This window comes from Macaca nemestrina, chromosome 2, assembly GCF_043159975.1.
Source record: "Macaca nemestrina isolate mMacNem1 chromosome 2, mMacNem.hap1, whole genome shotgun sequence".
In the NCBI taxonomy this organism is placed as follows: domain Eukaryota; kingdom Metazoa; phylum Chordata; class Mammalia; order Primates; family Cercopithecidae; genus Macaca; species Macaca nemestrina.
Window position 1 is genome coordinate 21,143,623 of NC_092126.1, and position 14,772 is coordinate 21,158,394.

The 14,772-nt window shown below is 36.0% G+C and overlaps 1 long non-coding RNA gene across 5 annotated transcripts in view; it reads left to right on the forward strand.

Annotated features, from left to right (window-relative positions):
• LOC139361852 (uncharacterized) overlaps positions 1 to 14,772 on the forward strand; it is a 324,906-nt gene that overhangs the window by 71,996 nt on the left and 238,138 nt on the right. For all 5 annotated transcript variants that reach the window (XR_011619612.1, XR_011619615.1, XR_011619614.1 and 2 more), the window contains exon 3: positions 11,700 to 11,762. This is a non-coding gene — a long non-coding RNA (uncharacterized lncRNA). The remainder of the gene's footprint in view (positions 1 to 11,699; positions 11,763 to 14,772) is intronic.

The window sequence follows — 14,772 nt, forward strand, 5'->3', positions numbered from 1 at the left end:
TCTTTAACTTGCCATGACTTGCAAGTATTGTCATCTGCTTGCTGTGCTGTGGAAGAAAAGTGGGGGAAAAATTATATGGTTAAGCCAGTTACTTATGACAAGGTTAGAGAAAAACAAAAATCCCACTCTATTTTAGGGCTTCTTAGTTGCAGGATATATACTAATGCAGACCCAGACTCCCCAGAAGGACAAGCACTCCTGAGTGGTGTGTGTGTGTGTATGTGTGTGTATATGTGTGTATATGTGTGTGTGTATGTATGTATATATACATATATATATATACACATATATATATATATATTTGAGAGTTACCTGAGTGGTATATATTTTATTACTCAGTCTGCCCCTGACATTAGAAGGAGACTACAAAAAGCAGTGATGGGACGTCAAACCTCTATGAGCCAACATTTAAACTTGGCTTTTAAAGTTTATAACAATGGGAACTGGGCAAAAGAGATAAATATAAAACAAAATAAATAACCCTAAAATGTAATTTTTAACAGTTTCTTTAAGCCTCCTACCTCCTCAGGGTTACTCATCCTGAGAAAGTGTTGTGAGATCAGCATCTGGGATGCCCAGAGAAGAGCCCCTGGGCCAGAATCAGTGTGCATACTATAAGCGAAAAGGCCATTGGCAATGAGAATGTCCTACATCTCCCCAGTGAGAGAAGAAAAAGCTTTCCATCAGTACCAGAGCTAGCTTTCTTCCAGTAGCCCCAACAAACCACCTGGCTTAAGTAAATTTAGACCCTTGACCCAATGGACAGCTTCTCACAGTGGCAGAACACCAGCTGCCTGAACATTTTTCTTCAGTTTCTCCACTGCTGGGTGAGCTCTCTAGTAGTTCAGGGACTCCCTTTGAACAATGCAGTTCACTCCCTCCCTTCCTTTTGTATTGCTATGGGATCTCCTTCCCTGCCACTTCCTCCATCCGCTCCCTGTGTCCATGTGTTCTTATTGTTCAACTGCCACTTATGAGTCAGAACATGCAGTGTTTGGTTTCCTGTTCCTGTGATAGTTTGCTGAGAATGATGGCTTCCAGCTTCATCCATGTCCCTGCAAAGGATATGAACTCATTCTTTTTTTATGGCTACATAGTATTCCATGGTGTATATGTGCCACATTTTCTTTATCCAGTTTATCATTGATGCCCATTTGGGTTGGTCCTAAGTCTTTGCTATTGTGAATAGTGCTGCAGTAAACATATGTGTGCATGTGTCTTTATAGTAGAATAATTTATAATTCTTTGGGTATATACCCAGTAATGGGATTGCTGGGTCAAATGGTATTTCTGGTTCTAGATCCTTGAGGAATCGCCACACTGTCTTACACAATGGTTGAACTAACTTACACTCCCACCAACAGTGTAAAAGTGTTCCTATTTCTCCACTGCCTTGCCATCATCTGTTGTTTCCTGACTTTCTAACGAATGCCATTCTAACTGGTGTGAGATGGTATCTCATTGTGGTTTTGATTTGCATGTCTCTAATGACCAGTGATGATGAGCTTTTTTCCATGTGTTTGTTGGCTGCATAAATGTCTTCTTTGAAAAGTCTTTGTTTTTATCCTTCGCCCACTTTTGGATGGGTTTTTGTTAGTTTGTAACTTTAAGTTCCTTGTAGATTCTGAATATTAGACCTTTGTCAGTTGGGTAGCTTGCAAAAATTTTCTTGCATTCTGTAGGTTGCCTGTTCACTCTGATGATAGTTTCTTTTGGTGTGCAGAAGCTCTTTAGTTTGATTAGATCCCATTTGTCAATTTTGGCTTTTCTTGAAATTGCTTTTAGTGTTTTAGTCATGCAGTCTTTGCCCATGCCTATGTCCTGAATGGTATTGCCTAGGTTTTCTTCTAGGGTTTTTATTGTTCTGGGTTTTAAATTTAAGTCTTTAATCCATCTTGAGTTAATTTTTATATAAGGTATAAGGAAGGGGTCCAGTTTCTGCTTTCTGCATTGGCTAGCCAGTTTTCCCAACACCATTCATTAAATAGGGAAGCCTTTCCCCATTGCTTGTTTTTGTCAGGTTTGTCGAAGATTAGATGGATGTAGATGTGTGGTGTTATTTCTGAGGCCTCTGTTCTGTTCCATTGGTCTATATATCTGTTGTGGTACCAGTATCATGTTGTTTTCGTTACTGTAGCCTTGTAGTATAGTTTGAAATCAGGTAGTGTGATGTCTCCAGCTTTGTTCTATTGCTTAGGATTGTCTTGGCTATATGGACTCTTTTTTTGTTCCATCTGAAATTTAAAGTAGTTTTTCTAATTCTGCAAACAAAGTTAATGGGAGCTTGATGGGAATAGCATTTAATCTATAAATTACTTTGGTTAGTATGGCCATTTTCACGATATTGATTCTTCCTATCCATGAGCATGGAATGTTTTTCCATTTGTTTGCATCCTCTCTTATTTCCTTGAGTAGTGGTTTGTAGTTCTCCTTGAAGAGTTCCTTCATGTCCCTTGTAAGTTGTATTTCTAGGTATGTTATTCTCTTTGTAGCAATTGTGAATGGGAGTTCACTCATGATTTGGCTCTCTGTTTGTCTGTTATTGGTGTATAGGAATGCTTGTGATTTTTGCACATTGATTTTGTATCCTGAGACTTTGCTGAAGTTGCTTATCAGCTTAAGAAGATTTTGGGCTAAGACGATGGGGTTTTCTAAATATACATTCACATAATCTGCAAACAGAGACAATTTGATTTCCTCTCTTCCTATTTCAATGCTCTTTATTTTTTCTTTTGCCTAGTTGCCCTGGCCAGAACTTCCAGTACTACGTCGAATAGGAGTGGCGAGAGAGGGCATCCTTGTCTTGTGCCAGTTTTCCAAGGGAATGCTTCCAGTTTTTGCCCATTCAGTATGATATTGGCTATGGGTTTGCCATAAATAGCTCTTGTTATTTTGAGATATATTCCATCAATACTTAGTTTATAGAGAGTTTTTAGCATGAAGTGATGTCTAATTTTATTGAAGGCCTTTTCTACATCCATTGAGATAATTATGTGGTTTTTGTCAGTGGTTCTGTTTATGTGATGGATTACATTTGAACCAGTCTCGCACCCCAGGGATGAATCCAACTTGATTGCGGTGGATAAGCTTTTTGATATGCTGCTGGATTTGGTTTCTGAGTATTTTATTGAAGATATTCACATTGAAGTTCATCAGGGATATTGGCCTGAAATTTTCTTTTATTGTTGTGTCTCTGCAAGGTTTTAGTATCGGGATCATGCTGGCCTCTTAAAATTAGTTAGGGGAAGTCCCTCTTTTTCTGTTGTTTGGAGTAATTTTAGAAGGAATGGTACCTGCTCCTCTCTGTACCTCTGGTAGAATTTGGCTGTGAATGCATCTGGTCCTGCACTTTTTGTGGTTGGTCGGCTATTAATTATTGCCTCAATTTCTGAAGTTGTTATCAGTCTATTCAGGGACTTGACTTCTTCCTGGTTTAGTCTTGGGAGAGTATATGTGTCCTGGAATTTATCTATTTCTTCTAGATTTTCTAGTTTATTTGTGTAGAGGTGTCTGTAGTATTCTCTGATGATAGTTTGTATTGCTGTGGGATCAGTGGTGATATCCCCCTATTATTTTTTAATTGTGTGTATTTGATTCACCTCTCTTTTCTTTTTTATTAGTCTAGCTAGTTTTTCATCTATTTTGTTAATCTTTTCAAAAACCCAGCTCCTGGATTCATTGATTTTTTGAAGGGTGTTGTGTGTCTATATCTCCTTCATTTCTGTTCTGCTGTTCATTATTTCTTGTTGTCTGCTAGCTTTTGAATTTGTTTGTTCTTGCTTCTTTAATTGTGATGTTAGGATGTTGATTTTAGATATTTCCTGCTTTCTGTTGCGGGCATGGAGTGCTATAAATTTTCCTCCACACACTGCTTTAAATGTGTCCCAGAGATTCTGGTACGTTGTGTCTTTGTTCTCATTAGTTTCAAAGAACTTTTTTATTTCTGCTTTAATTTCATTATTTACCCAGTAGTCATTCAGGAGCAGGTGGTTCAGTTTTCATGTGGTTGTGTGGTTTTGAGTGAGTTTCTTAATCCTGAGTTCTAATTTGATTGCACTGTGGTCTGAGAGACTGTTTGTTATGTTTTCTGTTCTTTTGCATTTGCTGAGGAGTGTTTTACTTCCAATTATGTGGTCAGTTTTAGAATAAATGTGATGTGGTACTGAGAAGAATGTATAGTCTGTTAATTTGGGGTGGAGAGTTCTGTAGATGTGTATTACGTCCTCTTGGTCCAGAGCTGAGTTCAAGTCCTGAATATCCTCCTTAATTTTCTGTTTCGTTGATCTAATATTGACAGTGGGGTGTTAAAGTCTTCCACTATTATTGTGTGGGAGTCTGTTTCATTGTAGGTCACTAAGAACTTATTTTACGAATCTGGGTGCTCCTGTGTTAGGTGCATTATATATTTAGGATAATTAGCTCTTCTTGTTGCATTCATCCCTTTACCATTATGTGATGTCATTCTTTCTCTTTTTTGATCTTTGTTGGTTTAAAATCTGTTTTATCAGAGACTAACACTGCAATCCCTGCTTTTTTTGTTTTCTTTTCATTTGCTTGGTAAATATTCTCCATCCCTTTATTTTGAGCCTATGTGTATCTTTACATGTGAGATGGGTCTCCTGAATACAGCACACTGGTGGGTCTTGACTCTTTATCCAATTTGCCAGTCTGTGTCCTTTAATTGGGGAATTTAGCCCATGTACCTTTAAGGTTAATATTGTTATGTGTGAATTTGTTCCTGTCATCATGATGCTAGCTGGTTATTTTGCACATTACTTGATGCAGTTTCTTCACAGTGTCATTGGTCTTTATATTTTGGTGTGTTTTTGCAGTGGCTGGTATTGTTTTTTTCTTTCCATATTATAAGAGCTTCCTTCAGGAGCTCTTGTAAGGCAGGCCTGGTGGTGACAAAATCCCTCAGCATTTGATTATCTGTAAAGGATTTTATTTCTCCTTCACTTATGAAGCTTAGTATGGCTGGATATGAAATTCTACGTTGAAATTTCCTTCCTTTAAGAATGTTGAATATTGGCCCCCACTCTTTTCTGGCTTGTAGGGTGTCTGCAGAGAGATCCGCTGTTAGTCTGATGGACTTCCCTTTGTAGGTAACCTGCCATTTCTCTCTGGCTGCCCTTAACATTTTTTCCTTTGTTTCTACCTTGGAGAATCTGACAATTATGTGTCTTGGGGTTCTTGTTCTCGAGAAGTATCTTAGTGATGCTCTCTGTATTTCCTGAATTTGAATGTTGGCCTGACTTGCTAGGTTGTGGAAGTTCTCCTGGATAATATCTTGAAATGTTTTTTCCAACTTGGTTCCATTCCCCGCATCACGTTCAGGCACACCAATCAATTGTAGATTGGGTGTCTTCACATAGTCCCATATATCTTGGAGGCTTGGTCCATTCCTTTTCATTCTTTTTTCTCTAATCTTGTCTTCATGCCTTATTTTAAGTTCATCTTCAATCTCTGATATCCTTTCTTCTGCTTGATTGATTCAGCTATTGATACTTGTGTATGCTTCATGAAGTTCTTGTGTTGTGTTTTTCAGCTCCATCAGGTCATTTATGTTCCTCTCTAAACTGGTTATTCTAGGTAGCAGTTCCTGTAACCAGTTTTTTTTTTTTTTTTTTGAGATATAGTCTCACTCTGTTGCCAGGCTGGAGTGCAGTTGCATGATCTCAGCTCACTGCAACCTGTGCCTCCCTGGTTCAAGTGATTCTTCTGCCTTAGCTTCCCGAGTAGCTGGGACTACAGGTGTGCACTACCACACTCAGCTGATTTTTGTATTTTTAGTAGAGATGGGGTTTCACCATGTTGCCCATGATGGTCTCGATCTCTTGACCTCATGATCTGTCCTCCTTGGCCTCCCAGAGTGCTGGAATTACAGGTGTCAGCCACCGGACCTGGACCCCTCATAACCTTTTATCAAGGTTCTGAGCTTCCTTGCATTGGGTTAGAATATATTTCTTTAGCTCAGAGGAGTTTGTTATTACCCACCTTCTGAAGCCTACTTCTGTCAATTCATTAATCTCATCCTCCATCCATTTTTGTGCCCTTGCTGGAGAGGAGTTGCAATCAATTGGAGGAGAGGAGGCATTCTGGGTTTTGGAATTTTTAGCTTTTTGTGCTGTTTTTCCTCATCTTCGTGAATTTATCTACCTTTGATCTTTGAGGCTGATGACCTTTGGATGGGGTTTTTGTGTGGGGGTCCTCTATGTTGATGTTGATATTGTTGCTTTCTGTTTGTTTGTTTTTCTTCTAACAGTCAGGCCCCTCTTCTGCATGTCTGCTGCAGTTTGCTGGAGGTCCACTCCAGACCCTGTTCGCCTGGGTATCACAAGCAGAAGCTGCAGAACAGCAAGGATTGCTGCTTGCTCCTTCCTGATGCCAGCTGGAGCTCTCCAGTATTAGGTGTCTGTTGACCCCTTTTGGGAGGTCTCTTCCATTCAGGAGCCACAGGGGTCAGGGATCCACTTGAGAAGGCAGTCTGTCCCTTAGCAGAGCTGGTGAGCTGTGCTGGTTGAATCCCTCTTATCAGGATCAGCTGCTCTCTTCAGAGCTGGCAGACAGGAATGAAAATCCACTGAAGCTGTGTAAACAGCCACCCCTTCCTCCAGGTGCTCTGTCCCAGGGCGATGGGGGTTTTGTCTGTATGCCCCTGACTGGAGCTGTTACCCTTCCTTCAGAGATACCCTGTCTGGAGAGGAGAAATCTAGAGGAGCCGTCTGGCCACAGATGGTTTGCTGTGCTCAGCCCAGACCTCCCAGTCTCCTTAGCACTGTTAGGGGAAATACCCCTATTAAAGCCTCAGTAATGGCAGACACCCCTCCCTCCACGAAGCTTAATCATCCCAGGTCAACTTCAAACTGCTGTGCTTGCAGCGAGAATTTCAAGCTAGTTGTTCTTAGCTTTCTGGGCTCCATGGGAGTAGGACCCGCTGAACGAGATTACTTGGCTTCCTGGCTTCAGCCCCCTTTCCAAGGGGGTGAACGGTTCTGTCTCATTTCATGGTATGTTCCCGTGAAGTAGTTGTTATTAATGTTTTTTTTTCTTGAGAGAGAAAGAATAATCTTAATAATTTGGGCATTAAACAATATCTTTGCTGCTAGAATGTTTTTCTTCAAGCGCAGTGTCAGCTCTCTGTCATTATCTATAAAAAACTAACAAACACACAAAGACAAATTTCTTTGAATTAAATGCAGATTCCCTCTTGGCTAGCATATTTACGAGACAGAACCAGTGCAAAATCTGCTCCAGTTAAAGGTTGATATTGATTAAAGAATTCCCACTCAACATACTCAGCCTATACTCAGTAATAATAGGAAAATATATTTTTATGGTTCTTTGTGTATTTTCAGAACATCATCTTATATTTTATGCCTGCTGCTTTAATTATGGATATTGAATTTCTTCAAACATCTTTCCTACATCCATTAAAAGATTAGTTATTCTCTTTTATTATAGTAACATGGTACTTTACATTACTTGATTTTCATTCGTTAAACCAACCTTGCGCTCCTGGGGCAAATGCTACTTGGTCATAATGTGTAATAAGTTTTATGCGTTATTGGGTTCAATGTATACTACTATTTTGTTAAAAAATTTTTGTGCGCACGTTTATGAGGGATGCTTATCTTCAGATTATTTTCTTAGTGAAGTCTGTCAGGTTTTGGCAAGAGGTTATGCCAAATGCTTCTCTATTTTAAAAAATAATTTGTGTCATATTGGTATCATTTCTACCTTGAATGTTTGGCAGAGTTCCCCAGTGAAACCATTTGTGCCTGGAAGTTTGTTTTTGGTTTGCGTGTGTATGTGCATGGTAAAGGTAAATTTTTTTCAGTAAAAAGTTCAGTTTCTTCAGTGAATATAAAATCTTTATTTTTTGGCTTCTTTTGTTGTGATAATTCGTAATTTTCAAGAAATATGCCCATTTCATCAGAGCTGTCAAATTTATTTGTATAAAGTTACATATAGTATTCCCTTCTTTCCCTTTTTCTCCTTTTCTTTCCTTCTTTTACTTTTATGTCTCCTTCTAGTCACTTATTTTGTTTTGTCCAGAAAATGAAATAAATATTGCACAAAAAAGTCATTAGCTGATAACAGCATCACAGAGTCATACCTGGCCTCATACCAGAGTTAAATGACCAAGGTAGAAAATTTGAATACTTTATGTCAAGAATAGTCAAAGTTCGTTGGTTAAATCTCCCCTGTCATGAGCAACACTTAAATTCTAATACTTGATTTATGACTGTCTTTTTCTTATATGATCACATTCAAATATAAACCCACTCATTATAACTCATTTACTATATATTGTTTAAATTTAGCTATAATTTACATCCAATAATCCATTCTTTTTGGAGTATATTTCTATGAGTTTTCACAAAAATTTACAGCAACTGCCATAATCAAAATGAACAGTTCCACTGCCCACCTATCTCCCCAATTCCCTTAAATCTCTTTGTAATCAATTCCTGCCTTCACCCCAGACGTTGTCAACCACTGATCTATTTTCTACTCCTGCAATATTGACTCCTCAAGAATTTTACACAAATGGAATCATGTATATGGTATTCATTCATATTGCTACACGTAAAAGTAGTTTTTCTTTTCTTTTCTTTTTTCTTTCTTTTTTTTTTTTTTTGAGACGGAGTCTCCCTGTGTCGCTCAGGCTGGAGTGCAGTGGCGTGATCTCGGCTCACTGCAAGCTCCGCCTCCCGAGTTCCCGCCATTCTCCTGCCTCAGCCTCCGGAGTAGCTGGGACTACAAGCGCCCGCCCCCACGCCTGGCTAATGTTTTGTATTTTTAGTAGAGACGGGGTTTCACCGTGTTAGCCAGGATGGTCTCATCTCCTGACCTCGTGATCTGCCCACCTCGGCCTCCCAAAGTGCTGGGATTACAGGTGTGAGCCCCCGCGCCCGGCCATAAGTAGTTTTTTAAAAATTATTGCTAACTGGTATTCTTTTGTATGAATGGATCATAGTTAGCTTATTTATTCACAAGTTGTTGGACATTTGAGTTGTGTTCAGTTTTCATAGATTATTAATAAAGTTGCTACAAACTTCTATATTTTTTATGTGAACATAACTTTATATCTTTTGAGTACTAAGAAATAGAATTGCTGGGTTACACAAAAGTATATTTAACTTTATAAGAAACTGTGAAACTATTTTCCAAAATAGTAGTAGCATCTTGTATTCTTTTCAGTAACATAAGCAAGTTCTGGTTACTTTGCCTTCCCACCAGCACGGAATACTGTCAGGGTTTCTTTTTAAAGACTTAATTCATTCTTACTGGTTTTAAAATATTTTAAAAGCCTGCATTCATGAGATAAATACCAGTTGATTTTTTTCATGTTACTGGATTTGATTTACAACATTTGTAGGTTTTTTTCTGTTATTTTATAATTACCTTGTCAAGATTTGGTATCAAGATGATCAGAGTATTATAAAAAAGAGTTGAGAATTGTTTGTTTCTACTTTTAGGAGGGATTTGTATAGAACTGGTACTTTTTTCCAACATATGGTAGAATTTACAGAAGGAACTAGAGTTGTCTTTGTAGAATGGTTTTAACTATGAATTCAATTTCTTTAAAATATTTAGGAATATTCTGATTATTCACTTCCAATTTTAAATTAATGGACATAAAGTATTTTGTAATATTTCATTATTTTTTACTGTCTGCAGGGTCAGTACTTTTTACTTTTTGTAGCGTCAGTAGTGATGTATCCTCTTAAATTCTTTTGTTTTTTCTTGGTAAGTCTGCTTACAGGACTATTAAATTTTATTTATCCTTCCAAAGAAACAGATTTTGCTTTCATTGATTTATTCTATTGATTTTCTGTTTCCAATTTTATGCATTCTACTCTTATCTGTATGATTTCTTTTTTCTGTTTGCTCTGGGTTTAATTTGCTCTCTTACTAATTTGCTAAGGTGGAAATTTAAATTATTGGTTTGATAATTAATTTAAAATTAGATAAATTTTCATGTAAGCACTTTGTAAAGCTATACCCTACAAATTTAATATGTAATATTTTTATTTTCTTTCAATTAGAAATATTCTCTGATTTTCCACGTGAATTCCAGTTTATGCCATGTGTTATTTACAGTTATTTAATTTCCAAACATTTGGGATTTTCCTAATATATTTGTGTGGTTGATTTCTACTTTAATTCTGTTAGGATTAAAAAGGCATACTTTGTCCACTTTTGATTCTTTTAAATTTGTTATAGTTTTTATTCTGGTCTAGAATTCTGTCTATATTGATTATTGCTTCGTATGCACTGGAAAAGAATGTATATTTTGCATTTTTTGGGTAGAATGTTATATAAATACTAATTAAGTTAAGTTGGTTGCTAATGTTGCCCAAGTCCTCTATTATCCTTACTGATTTTTTGTCTATAAGTTATATTGAATGCTGAGAGAAGAATGTTGAAATCTGCAACTATTATTATAGACTGATCTATTTTACCTTTTACTTCTGTCAGTTTCTGATTCAATATTTTGAAGTTTTCTGAAGTGCTTACAGATTTAGTCTTTTAATTATTCTTGTTTAATTATTTTTAATCCCTCATTATATTGATTGTTTTGAAGTCTACTTTGAGGTCTGAAGTTTATTTTGTCTGACGTTTTTATATTACTGGATTGTAGGGTTCTCTGTGTTTTAGACACTTCCATTAACTGAAGCAAAGCAGCACAAAATGCACCATTAAAGAAGTGTACTTTGATTTAACTTTTGAACATGTACATGTAAACCCATCCTGGTAAGCCCTATGTACAAAGCTAACACATATTTTTCAATAGAATGTTCTCAACACTTGCTTACAGAGTTCTCCCTCTATTAAACAGTTCCATTCACTGATAAAAAAACCAAACAGCACATAATTCATCTTTAAAAAGCCACTCCAGTTTTCTTTTGATTAGTATGTGCATTCTGTATCCTTTTTCATATTTTACCTTGAATCCATTTATATTTTCTTATTTAAAGTGGATTTCTTATAGACAGTGCATAGTTAGATATTCATTATTTATCCAATTTGATAACTTCTGCTTTTCAATTGGTCTTCTTACATAACTTACATTTCATCAAATGATTGTGGTTGGATTTAGAACTATTTTATTCTTTTTTCCTTTTACTATTGATTCTTATTCTTCTATCTCTTTCTTACCTTTATTTAGGTTATTTGAGTAATTTTTAGTATTATATTTTATTTTTACATTTTTGGCTCCTCCATGTGTATTTTAAAGGGATACTGTGTATGTATCTAACACTTCAGGGTCTACTTACAGTTAGTATTGTAGGACTTCAAGTAAAATGTAGATACATTACAATCATATAGGTTCTTGATCTTTGTTATAATTATCATATGCATTGAAACATCTATTAGACAATGCTATTATTTTTACTTTCAACAGTTATATATGTTTCATATGTTTTATATTTTTATGTTTACCCAGATATTTATAATTTATATTGCTTTTCCTTTATTCCTGAAGACCAAAGTTTCCCTTGGATAGCATTTCTTTTCAGCCTAAAGAACCTTCTTTAGCATTTTAATTTAAGCAGCTTTGGTGGTAACAAATTCCCTTAGTTTTTTTTTTTTTTTTTTTTTTTTTTATCTGAGATTATCTTTTACTTCACTACTGAAAGATGTTTTCACTGGATATAGGTTTCTAAATTAAAGGTTCTTTCTTTCAGCACTTCAAAGATATTCTGCTGTGATCGTGCTGCCATGTTTTCTGATAAGAAATCCATAGACACGTAAGTAATTGTTTTCATGTATGTAATATATTATTTTTCTATAGCTGCCTTCAAAACACTTTTAATATTTATTTTGTGCTTTACAGCAGTTTGACTATGATTTGTCTATGTGTTGTTTTGTTTGGTTTATCCGAGTTAGGATCACAGAACTTCAAATCTCTAAATTTATATCTTTCACTAAATTTGGCAAATTTTTGGTCACTATCTCTTCAAATATTTTTTTCCACAATGTTTTTCCTCCTAAGATTCTAAGAACACATATATTAGATGTTTTAATATTGTCTCATTGGTCTTTGTGGCTCCGTTTATTTTAATTTTCTGCTTTTAAAATTGGATAATTGTATTGATCTGTCTTAAAGTTCACTGACTCTTTTTTCTATATATTCTTAAGCTCATCAGTAATTTAAAGACAAATTTCAGAGATTACATTTTCCAGTCTAAAATCTTCCCTTGTTTTTTTTCTATTTATTTTGTTTGTTTTTGTTTATGTCATAGGGCATAGATATAATAGTAGCTTTAATAATTTTAACATCTGGGATTTTTTTAGGGGCTGGCATCTGTTTATTGTTTTTTCTCTTTTAAATCAGTCACTTTTTGGTGCTTCATAGTATATTGTCTAATTTTTCATTGTATCCTGGACATTTTGAATGCTATGATATTTAGACTCTGGGTCCTGTTATAATCTGGGGAGTGGTGATGTTTTTCCTTTAGCAGACAATCAACCTGATGAGATTCAGACTGGAAGTTCTGACTTGTCTTTTGTGGAAGGTGATTCAAATTCCAGTCCCAATATTTAAGCTTTGTAATGCTAGTTTGCATCTGATCTGTGCCTGCACAGCTCAAGAGTGAGTCTGAAGACTTTAGCAGGTTTGTTTATACAATTAGGAGCCATACATCCCTTCTGACTTTCTTCACTCTGGGACCCTCCACTCATTCTCTAGCCATCAAAGTCTCTTTTACATGGTTTCTCTGGCCGAACCAAGTTTGTTTGTTTGTTTGTTGTAATTAAAGTATTAGCTGTCTGTGCTGCTGCTACCATCTCACAGCTGTGCTGGGAACTCACTCATAGAGTGAAGCTATATAAAAGAAAAAAGAAAACAGTGAAACATATCTCATCAGTCACTTCTCTAAATGTTGACAGCCACCCTTAATCCATCTAAATTTTCCTTATTTTTCAGCATGCTCAGGGTTTTTTTTTTTTTTAAATGTTTTGTTAAGAATTTTTAGTTGTAAGCAGCAGGAGAGATGGGCTGTAATGGGCTCCTGTGCCCATGTTGGTGCTGGAACTTCTCAAGATTCAGTTTTTATATCTCTTAGAAAGTGCTACTGCAAGTGAAAAATAAAATATACCTTAACATTTTTTTTTTACAGCTAGAAACTGAATTCCAGAGAACCAAAATAGATTGGAGAAGATGGCCTAGCCAGTTTGTGAAGTCATATAATATAATGGAAAAACTATACATATCAGAATGAGATAGATCTGTGAAAAAACCATGGCTTCACCACTTATTAGAGTATAATTAGTTAACTTCTTCGAGTATTAGTTTCCCTTCCAAAAATGAATGAAATCATTAACAAGGCATTCCTCCCCTTACTGCACCCCTATACTTGGAAATGAGAGAAGTGTTATTGGCAGCTGACAGCAGATATAGAATTAATTTTATACAGTCCAAAGAAGTGATTCGCAGCTCACCTGAGAGAGACGAGAGTGCTTGCTTCCAGGGCAGCAAGGCTTAAAGATCGTTACTAAGCTATCATGTTCTTAGTTGACACTCAGGAATAACTTTTAGGTGATTTGTCGGCTTTAGAGATAGCTTAGTCTACAGGGAAAGAGTATTCTGGTCATACTGATGTGAGTTCCCCGGCAGGCTGGCAGTTGAAATTTTCACTGCATTTTCTCAAATTAGGACTCTGGTTTTCTAAAGTTGTTTTATAAGATTTGTCAGTTTGATTAAGCTTTGTAGGATTTGGACAATTGGAGGATACTGACTGAATCTGAATTTGTGAGTTTGTGAGCCAGGCAAAAGAATAGCCTTGGAATATAGCAAATTTTCTAGAAAATGTCATTTTTGAAAGCTCTTTTGCAACTGGACCTCTTGGTACAATGTTAATACAAAGTGTGGTATGAAATTATTTTAAACGTTCCATGTACAATTTAAAAAAATTTAATAGTGTTTATTTTAAATAAAATAAAAAAAACTAGCACAAAAAAACCTCAATGATTCATATATTTCAGAGTTTAGAATGAGGTTATGTTTAATAAAATAGATAATTTCAAAGAAATATTAAACAAATAAAAGAACCAGTGGTATATGCATGTGACAAAAATAATGAAAAATAAATATGTGACTGAAGCTTTGAGCACACTGAATTAGCCAACAGCTGACATTGAAATGCTAATAAGATGGATGAACTAAGAAAATATTGAGGGAAAGAAGATGGATTAAAAAAAGTACTCTGATTCTATTGACATAAAGTCTAAAAACAGACAAAACTAACCTATTGCAATAGGAATCAGGATTGTGATTACTTTTCGGAAGAATGCCTAAAACGGGCCATATGTGGTCTTCTAATACTGAAGAAAAATGTTCTGTTTTTGATCTAGTTATTCACTTTGTGTAAATTCATTGATATTTACACTTATTTTTTTACTTATATGTGTATGTGCTATACTTCAGTAAAATTTACATTAACAATATAATAAAATCAGGACAAGTTAGAAATAAAATTTTCCCTATTCCATCAGCAATTTTAATCAATTTACGTGTGCTCTATGTTAGGGTTTTATATATTTTAAAAAAGTGCTGGGTGCAGTGGCTCACACCTCTAATCCCAGCACGTTAGGAGGCCGAGGCAGGTAGATCACATGAGGTCAGCAGGTCGAGACCAGCCTGGCCACCATGGCGAAACCCCATCTCTATTAAAAATACAAAAATTAGCTGAGCATGGTGGCGTGTGCCTGTAATCCCAGCTACTCAGGAGGCTGAGGCAGGAGAATCGCTGGAACTCG